At 39.3% G+C, this 21165-nt stretch overlaps 1 protein-coding gene across 1 annotated transcript in view; it reads left to right on the top strand.

The window, feature by feature from the left end:
• The window catches only part of Asb4 (ankyrin repeat and SOCS box containing 4), a 109572-nt gene that overhangs the window by 15280 nt on the left and 73127 nt on the right, over window positions 1-21165 (top strand). The gene's annotated exons all lie outside the window — the stretch shown is intronic.

The following is a 21165-nucleotide window of genomic DNA, read 5'->3' as shown; positions in this document are numbered from 1 at the left end:
TTTCCACACGGTGTCAGGTGGGGGCCATCTCTGGAGTGCTCTGCCCATGCACCCAACTTACATTTCTTAATTAAATGTATTACTACTATGACGACTATATGTGTATAAGGTATGTGCTTGCATGCCCATGCGTACTTCTAGAGATTAAATGACAGCTTTACTATATGTGAATCCTAGCTTCTAATTTTTATATATGAGCATTTATGTAGGAATGAGTGTGTTTAGAGGCCAGGAACCTAGAAAGAGGCCATGGAGGAAGAGGAAGGAGGTTTGTGGTAGGGTGTAGTGTATATAAGAGGACACGTGTAACATTAAAATATAAGTGACAATACTGAGGAGTAGAAAAGTTTTAGTGGCAATGGGGGTGGAAAAAAAGTGGCTTGGTTAAAGGTCAACCAGCAATAAGGATGTGTGAGAAAGCCATAAGTAAACCAGCTATTTTGCAAGCTAATTTAACAGTACTTGTTACGAGAGTTTGCATGGAAATATGCTGTATGGAAGAATAAGTCACTCCTAGAAGATGGATTATTAAATGAAAACTTGGGCACTAAGGGTGAACTTCCTCCTTATGCAATGTTCTCAGAGAGCCTCTTAAGGTCCCTAAAACAACGCAGGCTGTTGCCTCAGCTAGTAGTTGCTGATCAGATCTAGATAGTTTGACCTGAATACTAAAGATTTCACATGTGTTGGTTGCAGAACACAAGAAGTAGGAACTAAGCTGGGTGGCTTTCATAGTGCCAGAAGGAACAACCCAGGCTGTGGGTGGGAGGGAGAAAAAAGTCACTAATAACAACAGTACACAGTTGTAGACCCTGTGTTCTATACTGCTGAGCTGCCAGACAAGACAGGCCCACTGCTGGAATAGTGGAACAACTGTTACAGAGGTTAACTGGTGGCTTAAATGAGAAGTGTTCCTCCAGAGCCTCATTTATGTGTCCCTTTGTGGGTGACACTGTTTGAGAAAGTCTATAGAAACTTCAGGAGGTGCACATTTGCTGGAGGACACATGTCACCATGGGAGGACTTAGATAACACTCTTCCACTTCCTGTTTGCTTTCTGCTTCCTTGTGTGGTTGAGAGGTGATGTCTCAGTTTTCTATACATGGCTTTACCACTCTTATGGACATCCAGCCCTCCAGAATTGTAAGCCAAAGTCAACTCTTCCTTAGGTTGTCTTTATCGTGGTATTTTATCACAGTAACGGAAAAACATTACTATATCCAATTGTCTTCTGATAAGATTTGAGGTCCACTCTGTAGAGGAATTTTAATCCATGGCTGCTCTGGCAAGGAATCATATCCAAAGACCTGTGTCTGTGTGATCTGACTAGAATGCAGACATACCACACACCTTTAATCCCTCTGGCTGGATAGATACACTTAGCACACACTTTTAATTCCAAACAATGGATGTAAAGTTAATTTGTAGAAAGTAGCACATGTTTGAAAGTGACGTCTAATTGACAAAGAGAGACACAGTGACAAATCAGAGAAAGATTTGACAATGAGTCAGAGATAGGTTTCATTCAACTCTCATGAGAACAGACAGGAAAGGAGGACTACTTAAGAGAGTGGAGAGAGAGAGAGAGAGAGAGAGAGAGAGAGAGAAAGCCTGGACAGTTTTACAGTGACAGGTTGCAGTAAGATAGAATGAGCCAGAGAATGAGAAGAAGCCAGAAGATTAGGACAGATTACCAGAGTTAGTTTGAGGCAGGGAGGAGCAAGATTGAATCAGTCAGCTTGGAGAGGAGTTTGAGCCAGAACAACTGAGTTGAACCAGCCAGCCAGAGTTCAGGAAGAGCTAGAAAGAGTGAATTTACTCACAAGTAAGCCTTTGTGAGAGGGTAATTACATGTGGGGAATAAAAGTTACTTTTACACCATTCAATAAGAAGAAATGCATGCTTGGTACCCAGAGGCAATAGAGACTGCATTATTGTTTTGTTAAATGGGTGTGTTGTGTCCATTAAACTGCCTTGTAAATGTTTAAATCCACAGACAATTGCTGCTCTCAGACTTGGTGAGAGTTTCCTTTTTGTAGTAGTGTGTGGGTACAGGTTGCACCCTGCTGCAGGGCACTGCTACTTGGGAGGCAGAACACAGAGAGCTTGACTGTGTTTATCCCAGGCCATGGCCAGTAGGTGTTGGGCTTTAGGGAAACACTGAACATCACTCCAGGGGCAGGAAAACACAATCTGAGCTGTGAGGAAACCAAAGCTGGAGTTCCCAGACCCCTTATCCATGAAATGCTACACAAATGAATTGGGGTGGGGGTGGGGTGTTCATGGTCTGCAGTGAGGCCAAGACCAGGCATTCTCAAGCTCTTGAATATTCAGGCACGGGGCAGGGGCGGGGTAGGAGCTCTAGCTTTGGTCATTGTACAAATGACCTTTGCTTGGCTGTGGTTGTGGCTGGGAGCAATGGCCTTCTATGGGAGATTTAGGCAGTGGCTTTGTAGTCGAGAGCCTGCTCCATGCTCCTCATGGTGGTTCTTGATGAGAGAGATAGTTCATCGTTCCAAACTGTTTATTGGTTCTTCATTGTGGAAAATGGATGCGTACCATACCAACTCCACACAGTGGACCCAAGATTAAATACCTCCTGCAGGAAGAAATGTCTGGAAAGGGATGCTTTATTGGCTAAACCCTCAGGGCCTCTAGGTATCTCATTAGCAGGGATAACTCTGTTCTGGGCCTACATGACCACAAGTCACATTTCCTCATATGGGAAGTGTGGCCTGTGTTCCAAGCCCGGAATTTGGCAGGGAGCATGAACAGGAAGTCACCTACAGTCTCAGGTGTGCACCCACCAAGTTTTCAGGGTCTCAACCCACTCTATCCACCAAGCTTCCTGAAATGAGAGAGCGAAAAAGAGCTCATTTTTAACCTGCCTGATGGGTCAGTGGCTGGGCTCTTCTAAGCCTCCCTTGGCTAGCATGCCTCTCTATTCCTTTACTCCTTGCTCAACACTCTAAATCTGCCTTTAGCTTAGTTGCCCGGGTTACCTTTTCCTTGCTCAACACCCTACATCTGCCCTCATCTTAGTTGGATTTCTAATCACCCACCTGGGGAAGCAGCCAATGACCACTCCACCTGAGATCTCACATGGCTGGAGACTCTCTCTCCATCTGAAGCATGACCTTCATGTAGATTTCCAATCAAAGCCTCAGAACAAGGCAGTTTACTTAAGAATAAGACTTATAACACCTACTCCTAAATGGGATGTCTTCATCAAACCCTGTAGGGAGCTATGGGATAGAGGACACGGAAAGAGTCTAAGAGCCAGAGGGGATGGAGGACACCATGGAAAAGGTGCCTTCCAGACACAACAGACTGATACACATATGAACTCACAGAGGCTGTGGTAGCATAGAGCCTGCACAGTCCAATCTACAGTCCCAGCACTTAGAGGGGAAGTGGACAAGAGTCTCCATCCCTAACCTGGACTTATCCCAGTTGACAACTATTCAAAAAGCAAAACATAATTTTATCCAGGTTGTCTCTCTGGGTATAAAAATCACATTTAAGGTCAGGCCCAATGACCAGCAGTGGATCACTAACACAAAATGAACTAAGTGGATTTTATGGAGATTTTTTTCCTCTCATACTGTTTCCTCTCATACTGTTTTTGTTGTTGATATTGTATTGTTTTATTTTGTTTTTTTACTTTATGGGTCTATTGCTAGTATATTATGGTTTCTGATTATGTGTTTCTATATATGTACATATATGTATGTATGTATGTATGTATGTATGCCTGTATGTTTGACTATGTGCCTTTCTTATACTTTTAAAAAAATTAATTCTGAATTTTTTAAAAAAAATTTCTTGTTTGTTTTCTAAAGACAGAAAGGAGTAAGTGTGGTGTTAAATGGGTTGGGGGGACCTGGGAGGAAATGAAGGAGGAGGAACCATGATCAAAATATATTATATGAAAAAGGTTTTCAGTAGAAGTAAAAGAAAATATTATCAATAGAAATACCTAAAATAAAATGTTTTCAATAGAAATAAAATAAAAAATAGAAATAGAATAAGCTTTATGGTAAATGCTTACTTCCAACTTTACTTTGGAAACACTATGTCAGCTGACAGCAACCCCTGGACTCACTAACACCATTGTTATTGCTTCTCCTCTTACTGTTTGACTGCACATCTAATGTGAACTCAAACTATTCATATTTTAATCTATAAAGATATCAATTATTAAAAAGCAACTGAAGTTTCAAAACATTTAAATATCTATTATTGTGTTCGTGTGTGTGGGTGTGGGTGTGTGTCTGTGTGTGTGTGTGTAGGTGTAGAAGTGTGTATAGAAGCAAGTGCTAGTGCCTGCAAAGGCCAGAGAAACTGCAGGTGGTTGTGAACACCAAGTGGGAATTAGGAATCCAATCCTGTTCTCTGGAAGAGCTGTGGGTACATTTTCCTATTGAGCTATCTCTCCAGCAACCTTAAAACTTTTACAGTGATATTAAAACAAAAAACAAACAAACAAACAAACAAAACAAGTCCCACGCTAGTGTTTGAGAGAGAACACTTGTCTTTTGTGATGATGAACTTGACCTTCTTTAATTTTTTTGTTTTGTTTTTATTTATTAATCATTTTATTTATCTATATTACAAATGTTATGCCTCTTTCTGGTCTCCCCTCCATGAACTCCCCACCTCATCCTGCTCTCCTTTGCATCTAAGAGGGTGCTCCCCCACCCACCTGCCCACCCACCCTCCACTCCCACCTCACCCCTCCAGCATCCTCCTTCTCTGGGGCATCAAGCCTCCACAGGACCAAGCTTCTTCCCTCCCACTGATGTCAGATGAGGGAATCTTCTGCTACACATGCAGCCAGAGCCATATCCCAGCCCATGTATACTGTTTGGTTGGTGGTTTAGTCCCTGGGAGCTCTGGGGGCTCCAGCTAATTGACATTGTTCTTCTTCCTGTGGGGTTGCACTCCCCTTCAGCTCCTTCAGTCCTTCCTCTAACTCCTCCATTGAGGTTCCTGGGCTCAGTCCAATGGTTGGCTATATCTGCATGTGTCTTAGGTGCTGGCAGAGCCAGTCATAGAACAGGTGTTCATGGTTTTGAATATTGCTCCATCATTATTATTTCACTTAACAGGCCTTTTAATAGTCAGTTTCAATATGTAACTTAAACAAAATTTGAATCTTCCAAGGAAATCACTGGTGTGTCTGCTCCCTTACCATGCTTCTGCCTTTTTATTGTGTGTTGTAAGGAAAGGATGTTTTTCTCCCCAGCGGCTTCCCTCTTAGTTCCTGTTTCCCAGCTGCTCTCATTTTTTTGATTATCATTTTCAAGGTTGGCACTCTGAGCTCACACAGCTGCTGTCTGACTTGCACAAGGCACATGCACACATCTCTTGCAAAACACAGTCTTGGTGAAATGCAATTCAACCAGCAGTTTTCACCAGGCTTGAGTGGTTTGTACCTGCAATCCAATACCCCTGAGGCTAAGGCAGGAGTTTTGCTGCAAGTTCAAGACAGGTAGACTAGGGACAGAGAAAGACCCTGCCTGGAAACAAAACACAACACAAAAACCACTTCTCAGAGTCTCCTCTACTATGGGGATGACAAAGCTCCCAATGGATTCTTGACACCATGCCCCACCTGCTTATTGTATTGTAATATTTTAGTTTCTCTGCTCTTACCAGCACTTTTGATCCTCTTAACACAGCATCCTCCATTCCCTTTCCCTGTTCTTTCCTGACTATGAGGAAACTTGCTTTTGCCTCTCATTCATATCCCCATTCAGAAAGGGAATCCCTGACTGTCTGTCCAAAGACATAAAGAACACTCTTACCTGCTGCTGGTTTTATTATTATTATTATTATTATTATTATTATTATTATTATTATTATTACAACTATGTTGTCTTGTATTCTATTTTCCCATTGTCACCATTGGTAAATTGCAGTGTCTAAGATGGCAGAAACCTTGACATTTTAGCACAGTAGATGTTAAAGAGCACCTGGTCCATGTAGGAAAGATTTGAGAAACATTTTAAGTGAAGTAATGTGAAAGAGAAAATGCAGGCGTGACCTTGTGGCCAGCCTACTTCACCCTCTGAGCTCCTAAATGAAAACCATAGTACACCATGTACCTGAAGTCAGAACACTGAATTCTCCAGTAGCCTGCATAGCTGAAAGCTGGCTTGTGGTCAAGTCTGTGCTCCCCACTTGTCCTTTAATGTGCTTCTTCCACATGGAGACGCTGGTTTGAGTGTTCCCTGTCCAATCTGAGATAATATGCTAGCCAGTCACAGTTGACAGGGTTCCACTATGTAAGTGGTTGCTCACATTCAATAAAGCAGGCACTGTTCCCTGAAACCGTTTCCAGAGTGGTTTATCTCAGTGCCTTTATGGACTCCCGGGAATTGTGGTCTTGGAAGGGAACACCCTGGTAATGACAGTAATCCATTAATACAATAATGCAGAGATTTCCAAAGTCAATTTTTGTCTGTTCTATCAGCTCTTCATCTGTGTGCTTATTCATCTATAATTACTGCTCTCTCACAAGATTTTAGGACTTTATCTGAGGGTTGGTGTGTGCATTTTGATCTGTGATGCTATCTTAGGTCAATGTATGAAACTCTAACCTTCTGAGGGTGGAGGGATACCGGGAGCAGACTGGCTTTAGGGGAGAGGCAGAATAGCCTGATTGATGTCTCCCAAGTGCTAGTCACTGAATGGACATGTCTTATTTGTCTTGATGCCACTCTAAGGGCCCGTTCTTTCCAATAGAGGCCCCACAATGTATTAGTGCTACTCAGAGATGGGTGTCATGTGGGTTTCTCACATACAGGGAGGGAAGCATGGAATGGTTGGCCTACTTGTTTGTTCTCAGTTTAAGAACAGCATGATGGTTCTCCTTATTTCTTTGGTTCTGCTTAAGAAATACTTTTATTATTCTAACTGCATTGTATCTTTTACACAGACATAAATTTACTTTAGATACCTCTCGTCCATGCACATGAAACAGTGTCCTTTTAAATAATAATTTACTTTAATGACTTCTTTTATTTTTTGGTAGTAGGTTAAGAGTCCCAAAGAGTCACAAAATAGTACCACATAGAATTACTATGTACTATCGATGAAAACCGTGGTGGTCCAATACTACAAACCCACATATAGAATCACACAGACATTTTCAATGTTTATGTGTACACTTTTGATTTTAAAATGGCCTTCGTAAGATAGAACTCAAATAGCACATGACTATGATATGCAATTAGTACACCATAAATCGATGAATTAAACAGTACAATTCGATGGTTTTTAGTGCATTCACAGATTGGTTTGTTAACAGAGTATGAGATCATTTTGATACCTAACTAAAGAAAAGTGCTACTTTCCTTTTTAAACTAGTTAATTAATTTACCTCCAAATTCTGTCTCTCTTTTCAGTCCTATCCTCACAGAATCCCTCCCTCTAGCCCCTTCTCCTCTGAGAGGTTGCTCTCCATTCCGTATCCCCTCACCCTGGAACATCAAGTCTACCAGGTTAGGCACATCTCTCCCGCTGAGACTGGACAAGTCAGCCTTATGTGTCAGGGGCCTAGGTCCAAAGAGTATGATCTTTTGTTGGTACCTCAGTCTCTGAGAGCTGCCGAGGGACCTGGTGAATGGACTCTGTTGTTCTGCCTATGGAGTTGCTATCCGCTCTGGGTTCCTCTATTCTTCCCTCAACTCTTACATAAGTGTCCCCGACCTCTATTCAATGATTGGCTGCATCTGTTTCAGTCAGCTCCTGGGTTGAGTCTCTCTGAGGACAATTATGCTAGGCTCCTGCCTGCAAACATAATGGAGAATCACTAATAGAATCAGGGATTGGTGCTTGCCCATGGGATGGGTCTCAAGTTGGGCCAGTTATTGTTTCCTTCTGCCCCGCCAACCCTGTGCAAAGTTTCATTTTTGTCTCTATGATTTTTCCTAATTTTTAATCTGTGGTAAATCATATGCCAGTACTCCATTCCTTTCCTTGCCAATGAGCATTTTGTTGTAGCTTACACAACCTGTGGTACACCCTCTCATCATCCGGTGGACATGTAGGTGGCTGTGTTGTTTCTACTTCTTAGCTAGTTTGAATGATCCTGGGTAACCATCTAAGGAGGGACAGTTATAAAATGTCTTATGTTTCAACTTAGATTCCGTTTACTACCACTGTGACAGGATACAGGGCTATCTCACCCCACAGACAAAGAGAGTCCACCTACCCCTTACTACTTATTTACCTTCCCACAGGTTAAGGCTGCCAGCCACTGAGCTGTTCTCTGTGTACAGTGTCACTTTGAAATGCCTAACATGTAGATCGAAACAGCATGGACCTGATGAACTTCCATTCAAAATGATAGTCTTGAGATCCATCTAAGATGATACCTGTATCTGACATTTGTCTCTATTTACTATTGAGAGGCATTTCACAGTATGGACATATTGTTGTTTATTTACCCAAAAAAGGGCTCTGGGCTAGGTGCTGAGTTTTAATGGTTACGAAGAGAGTTGCTAGGAACATTCCTTTACTGGTCTCTGTATAACTGTTTTCAGTTCTCCGAGATGAACCTGGACAGAACTCTGTACTCGTTCAGTGCTTGTAAAATGTTTGCATCTTCTGAAAGTAACAGAACTGTTTGCCATGCCTTTTCCAATTTAAGACCAGGTTTCTTCCTGTCTTCTCTGGAGCTTGATTCTGTGGGTGATTCCGAACTATACCTTAAAGGGGTATTGCACTAGTTCATTACTTCGTGCCTTTGTTGTTAGTTTTTGACGTGAGATAGTATCATGTAGCTCTGACTGATCTAGTGTTTGCTACGGAGCCCAGGCTGATTTTCATGCTCAGCAATCTTTCTGCTTCAGCTTCTCAGTGCTGGGATTACAGGCGAACATTATAGTGCCCACCTCTTATTTGCACTTCTGATAATTGTTTTAGCTTTTCATTATTGTCACAAATTTTCTGTGTTCTAGGTCTACAGGTAAGAAGTCTAGTACAGGTCTACTGGTGCTAACAGGCTATTAGCAAGCTGTCCTTCCTGGGAGGTCTATGTGGAAGAGAACTTACATATTTGCCTTCCATAGCTTTTCCTGCTGCCTGTACTTGGGCCCACTTTCAAAGCTAGAAGGTTTATTTCTCCGACTATCGTTTGTCAAATGTTACCAGACACACACATTGCCTTTTAAGGATTCATTTATATTAGTATATTATTCATTGATAGGTTAAAACTTCCAGTACCATGAACTCTATTCCCTAGGGTAAAGATTCTATTTCTCTGTGTCCAGTGAGTCATGTAGGTGTGACCTTTAGCAATAAGGACTTATCATCCATTTGCGGGGAACAGCCTGTACCCTTGGCAATAGCCTGGATTGTGTGGAAGTTCCTATGGGCCCACTTTGGCTAACAACTTGATTAGATGCAACTCATTCCTCGTATTATAATCTTCATTTGGTGATGAGAGATGTCCATTTGGAGCTCTGTCTCAGTTATTATTTGACAACTTCATTTAGATCACCTTCAGAGATATATATCTTAGGAAGCTTTTGCTATATTTGTTTTTTATATTACCTTTACAAGGCCCTTAGTTTTAGCTGTCCCTCCCCCTATATCCTCCTTAACTACCTCTTCCCTCCCTCTCCCCATTTGATCCTCTTGTTTCCACCCTCCTACTTGTTGATTCATAACTATTCTGTTTCCCCTATGTAGGAAAAAACAACCTTCCCCCATTCCCTTGCTCTATATCTAACTTCTTTGATCCCCTATCTAAGACTTAACAGCTAAGATCGTGTAAGTAAACAGGTACCATACTGTCTTTCTGGTCTGAGTTACCTCACTCAAGTTAATATTTTTTTTTAGCTCCATTCATTTGCCTGCAAATTTCATGATTTTATTTCTAAACAGCTAAGTCATATTCCATTGTGTAAGCGTACCACATATTTTTATTTATTCTTATTGTGAGAGACATCTAGGTTGTTTCCAATTCCTTTTCTATTATAATTCAAACAGCAATGGACATGGTCGAGCTAATGTCTTTGTAGTAGGAGGAATCATCCTTTCAATATATGTCCAAGAGTGGTAGCGCTAGATCTTACGACAGCTCTATTCCTAGATTCATGAGGAACTACCACACTGATTTCCATGGTGGCTGTAAACTTTGCATACCCCACAGCATAGGATGAGTGTTCCCTTTACTCTACATCCCTGCCCACATGTGGCAGTGGTAGACATATATCTGGTCTTATGTTGGAGTCTGTTGAACTTTGTTCAGGGTGATGAGTTTGGATCTATTTGGGTTCTTTTACAGGCAGCTGTCCAGTTTGATCAACATCCTTTGTTGAAGATGCTTTCTTTTTTTCTAGTGTGTATTTCTGGCTTCATCATAAAAAAACATGTGGCAAGAGTGTGTGGGTTGATGTCTGGGGCTTCAGTTCAATCCATTTATATCTGTTTTTATGCTAATACCATGCCTTTTCAATTGCTGTAACATTGTAATACAATTTGAAACTAGGGATGGTGATAACTTCAACATTTATTTTATTATTCAGGGCTGTTTTATTATTTTGGAACTTTTTTGTTTCCAATAGAAAGCGAAAAATTGTGCTATCAAGTTCTGTGAAAAACTGTGTTGGAATTTTTATGGAAATTGCATTGAATCTGTAGGTTGATTTTGATAGGATGGTCATTTTTATTATATCAGTCTTACTGATCCATGCACGTGGGACATCTCTCAATTTCTTTCTTTTTAAAGTATCTTCAAGTTTTTATCCTAAAAGTCTTTCACTTGCCTTTTTAGAGATAACCAAAAAATGATTTTTGTTCTTCTTGGTTTTTTTTTGTTGTTTGTTTGTTTGTTTTTGAGTTTTTAGAGGCTACTGTGAAAGGTATTGTTCCTTGATTTCATTCTCAATTCCTTTGTCATTTGTATATAGGAGGATTACTGATTTATGTATATTAATTTTCTATCTTGCTGCCTAGTAGAATTTTTAGGGTCACTTCTATACAATCATATCATCTGCAAATAAAGATATTTTGATTTCTTTCCTTTCTGTTTGTATCCCCTAAATTCTCCTGTGGTGAATAGGTATGGAGATAGTGGACAGCCTTGACTTGTTCTGATTTTAGTGGAAATGTTTGAGTTTGTCTCCATTTAGGCTGATGTTGGCTATGGCCTTACTATAAAGTGCCTTTATTGTGTTGAGATATGCCCCTTGATTCCTAATCTTTTTAGGACTTTTATCATGAAATGATGTTGGATTTTGTCAAAAGCCTTTTGTTGGGGATTTGATTTGAGCTTGCAAGGGAATTTACGTGTCCACTGTGGGTCTCTGCCAACAGTTGGTTTTTTGACTGGTCAATAAAGAGCCAGCAGCCAACAGCTGGGTGGAGGGACAGAGGTGGGACTTTTGCGATTCCAGGGCAAGAAACAGAGAAGTCTGCCATGAGAGGGGTGTAGGACAGACCATGTTGGGAAGAAGCAGGAGGGTGATTCAGCCATAATGTAGGTGCCAAGGGAAATCAGTCCCATGGGAGGGCTTCCCACAAGATAACAGAGCAGCAAAGATAAAATAAAGATTTAGAAAGTGTTAACTTGGGGATACTGGAAGGGAATGTAGCATGGGAGATTTGGAAGTGCTGAGCCATTGAACTAGTTAAGACTATTAAATAAAAAGGTTGTGTGTACCTATCTTCCATTCGTGAATCCAGAGCTCTTGGGTGGGTGCTGCACCGTGTGTGCACCCACAGGGAGTATAGAGTAGACCTTTAGCAATTTACTGCTACAGATGGTGTTCAATGTGGTGGGCCTGTAGCCACTATTAAAAATTATTTAGAGATTCTTGGATGGAATACACACAGTCCCACCATGATGTAAGATTAGGAGTTGGGGAGAATTGGCTTCTTAGCAGGCTACAGACTTTTTTCCCAAGCCTCATGGGGTTTCTTCCTGCAGTTTGGAACTAATACAAAGAGTTTGGGCTCAGGGACTGGGAGCCCCTGCTGTGCAAAGAGAAGGCAAAGAGAGAGGCAGATGGTAGAGGTTGTCTGCTTCCTACAATCAAATAAATAAAGGAGAGAGATAAATGAGATTTGTTTAATTGATCTTAAGAATGAAAAGGGAGTATAATGGTGATTGTTTAAATGTTTTAAATATACATGGAATAAAGAAATCCAGGTCTTTGATCTCAAATGTAGGAAACAAAGGCACAAAGACTGAAGGGAGATTGAATGAAAAAATGCTTTGAAAAAAGTTGAAAAGGTCTATACCAGGGCAAAGACTTGGATTCTTTGAAGGTGGTCTACACGAGAATTCTAGGATAACTTAGCATGATATTCACTTATGATTCAGCCTGAAAATAGGCCCAAACAGAAAATAGGAAGGAATTTAATTGAAGTTAAGTATATAAAAATAGGATGTTGATCCAAGTTATGTAAAGAGAAAGGGGATATATTTATAAATCTACAGATATCACTCTTTATAGAAAGGAGAAAAATGCTTTAAAGGAAAATTTAAAAGATCTATGCCAGGGCAGGCAGCTGGGTTCTATCACCGTGGGCTCCACGAGAATTCTGAGACTGCTTAGCCTGGCATACTGACACATTTGAGTTTAGAAATAGTAGGCTCATACAGAAATATAAAAGGGAATTTACTTAAAGTTAAATACATAGGAGAGAAAGTAATTTAAGTTATATAAAGAGAAAGGTATGTATGTATCTCCATAGACATATTAAGCTCCACAAAAAGGAGAATTTAAGTGCACATAAATGAATAATAGATGATTTGTTCTTAAATTGTACATCAAAAACAGGGGATAGGGAGTTCGACTTTATCTCAGACAGATAGTAGAAACTTCGGCCTTGATCTCATGATTAGAAATTAATCCTGTAAGAACAAGACAGAGGAGAGTGAAGGAGTACTGTCTTAATGAATAATATTTGTTTAGATTGCTTTAATTGTTTTGAATTGTTTTAATTATCAAAATGCATGTGGTTATAAGTCTGGTGATTATGATATTAAAATCCTCTGGAGAGAGGTCAAACTATTAAATTAATTCAATCTATACCTTTAACGATTTTAGGTTACTGGAGCAAGAGTATGTTATTTTTGGAGAGAGGCTCTGCATTTGTGTTGACAGGAAGGGAGAAAAGGTTTTAGACCCCTTCCCAGAGTGATATGGCTCAGATATGACAGAGGAAGAATCCCTGAAGATCTTGGCTACAGAAAAGAAAAAATTAGAAAAGTGAAACAGGACAGGTAACTTGATTTGCTGATTCCTTCACATGGGAACAGCCCTATAACTGACTTACACATAAAAATGTCTCAGCCAAAACTTCAGCTAAAATTAGAAAATACATCTTGTTGGTTGTGGAATTTTTAAGATTCATCATGCCATCCTTCACATGGCATGAATGAAGATTTATTGATCAAATTTGGTTATTGATCAACACATAAAAAGTCAGTTGTCTTTTACCTGCTCAAATAAGGAGCAAAAATTTATCTTTAACTGATCTATGCATTTTATACAATCCATACGAATATTTTTATAGAACTAAAATTTTGGTTGTGAGATTCATATATTACAAAATGTACAGCACTGACAAGATTCATCTATGGGAATGCTGAAATGACCTGTTGTTACAGCTCCTTACTTCTTGAAGCTGTTTCCAGAGAATTTCTTCCAAAAACAGCTTCAGGAATAGCTGGTGATTCCAGAGAACCTTGCTTCATTCAACCTTTCAAACACATCCAGTCAAAACTTCAGTCAAGCCCTAAGTCTTCTAAGCATACAGAGACCGGATAACAGATGTTAAAGCCAGCTTTCTTAAGCCTAACCAATTTTTCTAATTTTCTTACCCCTTTAAAGAATTTTCATCATCCAAATTCAGCTGGAAGAAGTTATGGAGAGTTGTCATCTCAAACCCTTAGTTTTGGATGTCTGGTTATAGTTATTTAATAAATTATAGATAGTCATTTTAAGGGATAATTTGGAAATGATCGTAACTTTGAACAGGGAGGAATAGATGGGATGGATTACTAACTTTGTTCATGAACAAAGCATTGTGTAGCCATAATCTTACATTGATAGATAGAAATCTTTATAATTGATGCAAAATTGAAGTCATAATTTCTAACATTGGTACAGAATTTATATATTAATATAGATTTAAGGTTTTCATTGGTATAGGCCTTTGTATAGTGATACAAATATGAAATTAATATTGTTACTCTTAGATAGGCATTGTACCAATGCAACTAATTTAAGAATACAAGGCTCTCACCCAGTCCTTCTGTAGCCAATATTACAAACGGTTTAGGATGATTAAGTAGTGCAAGTTAAGGGCCAGATAGTAAATATCATGGTTATATCAGATTCTGATTTAATTATAATAAAAATTTTCAATATTACTAAAATAGAAATAGCTAAGAGTAGTCAAAGTTTAACAGTTCAGATACACTTTATATAGATAGATAATCTTCAAAAACATCAGAAATCCACAGAATATGACATTTAGGGTTAATTCATTATTAAAGATCATTTGACTATAAATATGTCTGCTCCTGACAGTACCCCCTTCATGGTTCAAAGAAAAGATTGAGCATCAAAACCTCTATATGACATTGCTCCAGTTGTGGCAAGGGAGCCACTGGTTGAAAAATGCCCTAATTCATCTACAGACAAAAAATACTTTCCAGGAAAGGACACACAATGCAGGATAATTGACAGTCTAGCTCTGCTAAGACAGAGTAGCTAGTCTTACGTAGTTCCTGCCTCATCCAAGGTCTGTCGGATGGTTCTGGGCCAGAAGGCTGAAGACAGATGTTCCGACACTTTGAGGAATAGTAGCCTGTCCAGGCAGCCAGCTGTCTCTGCAAATTGTTTAAGTTTTTGTGCTTCCTATACATTCAGGTAATATTTAATTTGTTCTTGGATTTCTTATAGGGTTAAAGACTAGCTATGATCTCATAATCAAATTTAAGTTATTCAACATTGAGGAAGATGATATAGATTCAAAAGGATGGTTTTCAGATGGTAATACAAGCTAAAATCAAAATATAATTCAGGTATAAAATTGTTGTAATCTCTTTAAGTTAGAATAGATGTTAGAGTAAGGTATACAAATTGACAAAATTGGTGGACTGAACATTATTAGTGTATAGCATACCTTATAATTTGCATAACTGTTGACTATGTTCAATGTATATCTGAGAGAAAAGAGACAGAAAAAAAAAACTTTTCTGTATTAGATAAAAAGGGTGCGATTTTAGTGATTTGACTTGTGCTTACATGGGAATCCTCACATTGGCTGCAGATCTCTGCCAACAGTTGGGTTTTTGAGTAGTCAATAAACAGCCAATAACCAAAGGATGGGCAGAGGGACAAAGGTGGGACTTTTCCTGGGCAAGAAATGCAGAGAAGGGGTCTGCCATGAGAGGGATGCAGGACAGATCATGCCATGAAGGAGCAGGAGGGTGAGACAGTCGAAATGTAGGTGCAAAGGGAAATCAGTCCCTTGGGAGGGCTGTCCAGAAGGAAACAGAGCAGCAAAGAGAAAATATAGATTTATAAAGTGTTAACTCGGGAGGGTAGTGTGTGCTAGCCATAGGGAGGTTTGGAAGTGTCCAACCATTAAGATAGTTAAGGCTATTAAATATAAATATAAAGGTTGTGTGTGCATATGTTTTTTTCATGAATCCAGAGCTCTTGGGTGGGTACAGAGCCATGTGCACACCTGCCTGGAACATAGAGCAGACTTTTAACAATTTACCACTACAGCCTTTTCTGCATCCGATGAGATAACCATGTGTTTTGTTTTGTTTTTCCCTTTCAGTCTGCTTATATGGTAGATTACATTTATGGATTTACATGGACTATCCCTGCCTCCTTGGGATGAAGCTTACTTGATCATTGTGTATGATTTTATTTGATACATTCTTGGATTCGGTTTGCAAGTATTTATTGGTAATTATTGCATCTATGTCTATAAGGAAAGTCGGTCTGTAATTCTCTTTCTTCATTGGGTCTTTATATAGTTAGGTAGCAAAATATCTGTGGCTTTGTAAAACGAACTGGGCAATATTTCTGTTTTCATTTTGTAGAATAATTTGAGGAGTATTGATATTAATTTCTCATTGAAAGTTAGGTATAATTCTCCTCAAAAAGCATTTGGTCCTGGGCTTTCTTAGCCAAGAGTATTTTATTTATGGCTTCTATTTTACCAGGGTTATAAGCCTCTTTAAATTGCTTATCTGATCTTTACTTAACTTTGATAGATACTGAACATCAAGAAAATTATTCATTTCCTTTATATTTCCCTGTTTGGTGGAGTACAAGTTTTTTTCAAAATATGACCTATGATTCTCTGGATTTCCTTGGTGTTTGTTGTTATATCTCTTGCTTCTATCTAATTTTGTTAATCTGGATTCTCTCTCTCCACCTTTTAGTTAATTTGGATTCAGATTTGTAGATCTTATTGGTTTTCTCAAAGAACCAAGTTTTTTGTTTTTCTCATTGATTCCTTGTATTGTTTTGGGGTTTATTATTTCTATTTTATTGATTTCAGCATTGATTTTGATTATTCCTTGCCATCTATTCTCTCTAGTTGTGATGTGTTTTTTTTTTTTTTTCTTTTTGTTCTAAAGCTTTCAGGTATGCTGTTACATTGCTGATATGAAGTATCTCCAATCTTTTAAATATGGGCACTTAGTACTACAAACTTGCTTCTTAGAATTATCTTCATTGTGTCCCATAAGGTTGAATATGCTGAGTATTCCATGGAATTCTAGGAAGTTTCTAATTTTTTTTTGTTGTTGTTTTGTTTGTTTTTATCTTGGCCCATTTTTTATTCAGTAGAGAGTTGTTCAGTTTTTATCTATTGTTTCTTTCGTTGTTGATATCCAGCTATGGTGGTCAGGTAGGATGTAGGGTGTTAGTTCAATTTTACTCTATTTGTTGAGATTTGCTTGTGTTCCAGTATGCGGTCAATTTTAGAGAAAGTTCTGTGAGTTGCTGAGAATGTATTCTTTTCTTTTGGGGATGAAATGTTTTGTAACTATGTTGGGTCCATTTGATTTATGACTGATGTTCCTATTCCGCTCTCCCTTCTTCAGGCAGGATAGTCTGAGATCAGACCAGTGGCTTGAATGGGAAACCTAGGCAGGAATGGTTGAGGGTAACAGAGACCTTAGACAGCTGTGAGCACACTGTGAGAAACAGACTTCTTGGGAGGCAGGCTTCATTGAGTAGCTTTTTAATTGGGGGTGCGGGGGACAAAGGCTATGTAAACCTTTGAGGAGTGGTTAGAAGCTTTTGTGGTGAGTATATATCATTGGCAGGTGTTGAGGTGCTAGAAATGCCTTGTTTGCATGAAGAGAGATTTCCAGGTTCTTGCTGAGCCTGTCCTTGTATGTGTTAACTTGCAACCTGGCCACCAAGCTACAGGACTACCTCAAGGGTGCCAGAAGTGGGAGTTGTACAAGCTACATGCTCCAGGACATGCAGGCCCAGAGCAAGAAGGGAAGAGTCCTACTCCTGCCAACAGTCTCAGGATTAGATTTTCAGGGTTTGGACAGGTGTCAACTTTACACTTGCTCCAGACTGGCTCCTCCCTATTCCATGGCATCCTGGCTCCACATATGACATCTATTAGCTCTAGAATTTTGTTGTTGGTGTTTAGTTTTTGTCTGGATCACCTGTTGGTGAGAGTTGGGTATTAAAGTCTCCCACTTTAATAGGTGATTAAGCTGTAGTAGTGTTTTGGTTTATTATTTATTTATTTATTTATTTATTTATTTATTTATTTATTTTTTGAGACAGGGTTTCTCTGTGTAGCCCTGGCTGTCCTGATACTCACTCTGTAGACCAGGCTGGCCTTGAACTCAGAAATCCGCCTGCCTCTGCCTCCCAAGTGCTGGGATTAAAGGCGTGTGCCACCACCGCCTGGCTTGTAGTTGTGTTTTATAAATGTAAGTGTCTTGTGTTTGCTTCATAAACGTTAAGAATTGCAGTGTCCTCTTGGTGGGTATTTTCTTTGTTGAGTATATAGTTTCCTTCTCTATCTTTTCTGATTAGTTTGAAGTATATCTTGTCAGATATTAAAATGACTATATCATCTTTCTTCTTAGGTGCTTTTGTTTGAATTATCTTTTTCCATTCTTTTACCTTATCGTTGATGTTATGTTTCTTGGTCACAGTAGAAGGAAGGGTCCTGTTATCAAATCCAGTCTCTAAGTCTAAATCTTTGTATTGGTTGAAGTTGATTTCGGGTTATCAATGAGCATTAAAAATAATCTTATTATTGTGTTGTTTCACTATGGTTATTTTCTCTTTTGATGTGCCTATTTGATCATATTTATTCCTTTTGTTTTCTTGGGTGCTGCTAACCCCTTTAGCTTTGAGTTTTCCTTCTAGGGCCTTCTGTAGAGCTGCATTTGTAGCTAAATTTTGCTTAAATTTCATTTTATCATGAAATGTCTTTCTTTTTGATCTATTGTGTTTGAAAGTTTTTCTGGTAACAGTAGTCTGGACTGGTATCTGTGTTCCATTAGAGTTTATAGAATACTCTTCTGGCTTTTAGATTTTATATTGAAAAGTCAGGTACTGTTCTACAGGATTTTCTTTTATATTTATATGCCTTTATGTGTTCTTTGGGCTTTTTTCCTTTCAGGTTTTAATATTCTTTTATTTTTCTGTACATTTAATGTTTTGGTTATTAAATATCATGAGGACTTTCTTTTATAGTCCAGTCTATTTGGCATTCTGTATGCTTATTGCACCTTTTTGTTAAGGTCGCAGAAATTTTCTTCTATCATTTTGTTAAACATATATGTTTTTATTTTTTGATATATCACAGACCACTCTGCCCCACATTTGGGGGCCAAAATGTCGGGGACCGCTCTATCAATGTTGGAACCCACACTGCCAAAAGCCTTGGGGGCTAAATTGTTAGAGCCCGCACTGTCCCAAGCTGCTCCAGTCCTCGGGTCGGGGGTTCAGGAAGAGAGAGAGTGAGGATGGACGTGAAGAATGGAGACCAGATAGAGTGTGATTCAATGCCATTTATTCTTCAGTCCCTCTTCTTCTCTCCAAGTTTCTAGTTCCAAGTCCCTAGTTCCTAGCACCAAGTCTAAAGTCCTAATCCCTGTTCTAAGTTGCTAGTCTCTTTCCCAGTTCCAAGTTCCTTTTCCAAGTTTCTCTCTCAAGTCTCAAGTACTAAATCTAGTTCCAGCTGTAATAAGTCTCAAGTCCTAATCCTAGTTCCAAGTTGCTAGTCTCTTTTCTAGTTCCAAGTTCTCAGTTCAAGTGTCTGTCTTCTGCCTGCCTCTCACCTTTTATATGTCTCACTTCTAAGTCATGCCTTTAAGTCACACACCTTTAAGTCTTGTCTCTAAATCACACCTTTAAGTCACACCCTTAAGTCACACACCCAAGGGAAAATCCTGGGTATTTAAAAGATATTATCAGAGTGAGCAAAGCTGTTGTAGGCTGTTGTAAACAAGTCTCTTGTCAGGGTATATGGCTCAAGATGGCTGTAAGGATGATAGCCGCCTTCTGTCAACTCCCCACATAGACATAGTTTTATCTTCTTTCTCTATTCTAAACATTCTTAGATTTTGGTCTATTCACATTGTCTCAGATTTCTCAGATGTTTTATGCCCGCCCCCTTTTATCTAACAGTTTCTTTGACAGAGGTTTCCATTTTTTTCTACTGTGTACTGTGTACTGTCTACTGTGTCTTTAGTGTCTGAGACATCCCTTCCTTCTCTTGCACTCTCTTGTTGAGGTTTGCCTCTGAGGTTTCCATTCAATTTCCTAAGTTTCTTTTTTTTTTTCTAGTTATTCCTCAATTTGGGCCTTCATTATCTATTCCATTTCCATCCTCATGTTTTAAACAATTTCCTCCTGTTGCTTTTGTTTTGTGTTTTCATAGATCTCATTAACATTTTCTCCTTGAGTATGTTCATAATTGCTATTTTGAGGTCCTTGTACATTTCTCAGGGACTGCTGTGATGCAGAGTTATTGTCTTGGCTGTTGTTCATTGTGTTTTGACACAATCTAGGCATCTAGATTGTGGTAGATTGTGTGCCTGGTATCTAGGCTTTGTGTTTGAGAATATTGTAACTTTAGGTACCAATTAATATCTGGTCTTGTCTTTGTTGAGCAGGTGATTTGTTCCTTGGTTTCCATTGCCTTTCCTCTCTTTTAGGAGTGTATGGTCTCTGTGGGTTGCAAGGTAGGGAATGCTTCTTAAAATCTGCCAGATGTAGAAATTGGGGGTGCCAGGTAGAATACACTTACAGGTTTTGGGAGGTAACATTAAGAAATGGGAATGAACTAGAAAGGAGTTGGTATTGTTGAGAAGGTTCATAGAAAGGGAAAAATCTGAATGCAATACGAGGATCTGCACATGGGCAAAGAGGAAGGAAAGGCCACAGCTGGTGTTCTGCTACAATGTTGTGATGGTTTGTATGTGCTTGGTCCAGGGAGCAGTATTATTAGGAGGTTTGTTTTTATTGGAGTAGGTGTGTCACTGTGGGTGTGGGCTTTAAGACCCTTATCCTAGGTTTTAGGAAGCCAGTATTCTGCTAGCAGCCTTCAGATGAAGATGTAGAACTCTCAGCTCCTCCTGCACCATACCTGCCTGGATGCTGCCATCTTCCTGCCTTGATGATACTGGACTGAATCTCTGAACCTATAAGTCAGCCCCAATAAAATGTCCTTATAAGATGTGCCTTGGTCATAGTGTCTGTTTACAACAGTAAAACCCTAACTAATACAGAAGTTGGTACTAGGAACTGGGGTATTACTGTAATAAGCCTGACCATACTTGTGTTTGGAAGAATGTAAATTTGTGGACTTTGAATTTGGAAAGCTCCAGAATGCTTTAAATGGGGCTTAATGGGTAATCCATCCTAGTAGGAATGTGGAAGACTTTGTTGCCGAGAGTAATTTGAACTGTGAAGACCTGACTCAAGTGGTTTCAGAAGAGAAGAATTTCAGTAAAGACTGTTTTTGTGGTATTTTGTTGAAGAATGTGCTGTTTTTTGCCCTTGTCTGAAGAGTCTACCTGAGGCTAAGGTAAAGATATTTATATTAATTGCATTGACAAAGAAAGTCTCAAAAAAGCCCAGCAGAGACTTTGTTCTCTGGTTAAGTCTCATAAAACAGCATTTT

This window comes from Arvicanthis niloticus, chromosome 15 (genome assembly GCF_011762505.2).
Source record: "Arvicanthis niloticus isolate mArvNil1 chromosome 15, mArvNil1.pat.X, whole genome shotgun sequence".
In the NCBI taxonomy this organism is placed as follows: Eukaryota; Metazoa; Chordata; class Mammalia; order Rodentia; family Muridae; genus Arvicanthis; species Arvicanthis niloticus.
The sequence above is the reverse complement of the archived record's forward strand: the minus strand, read 5'-3'. Positions and strand labels throughout refer to the sequence as shown.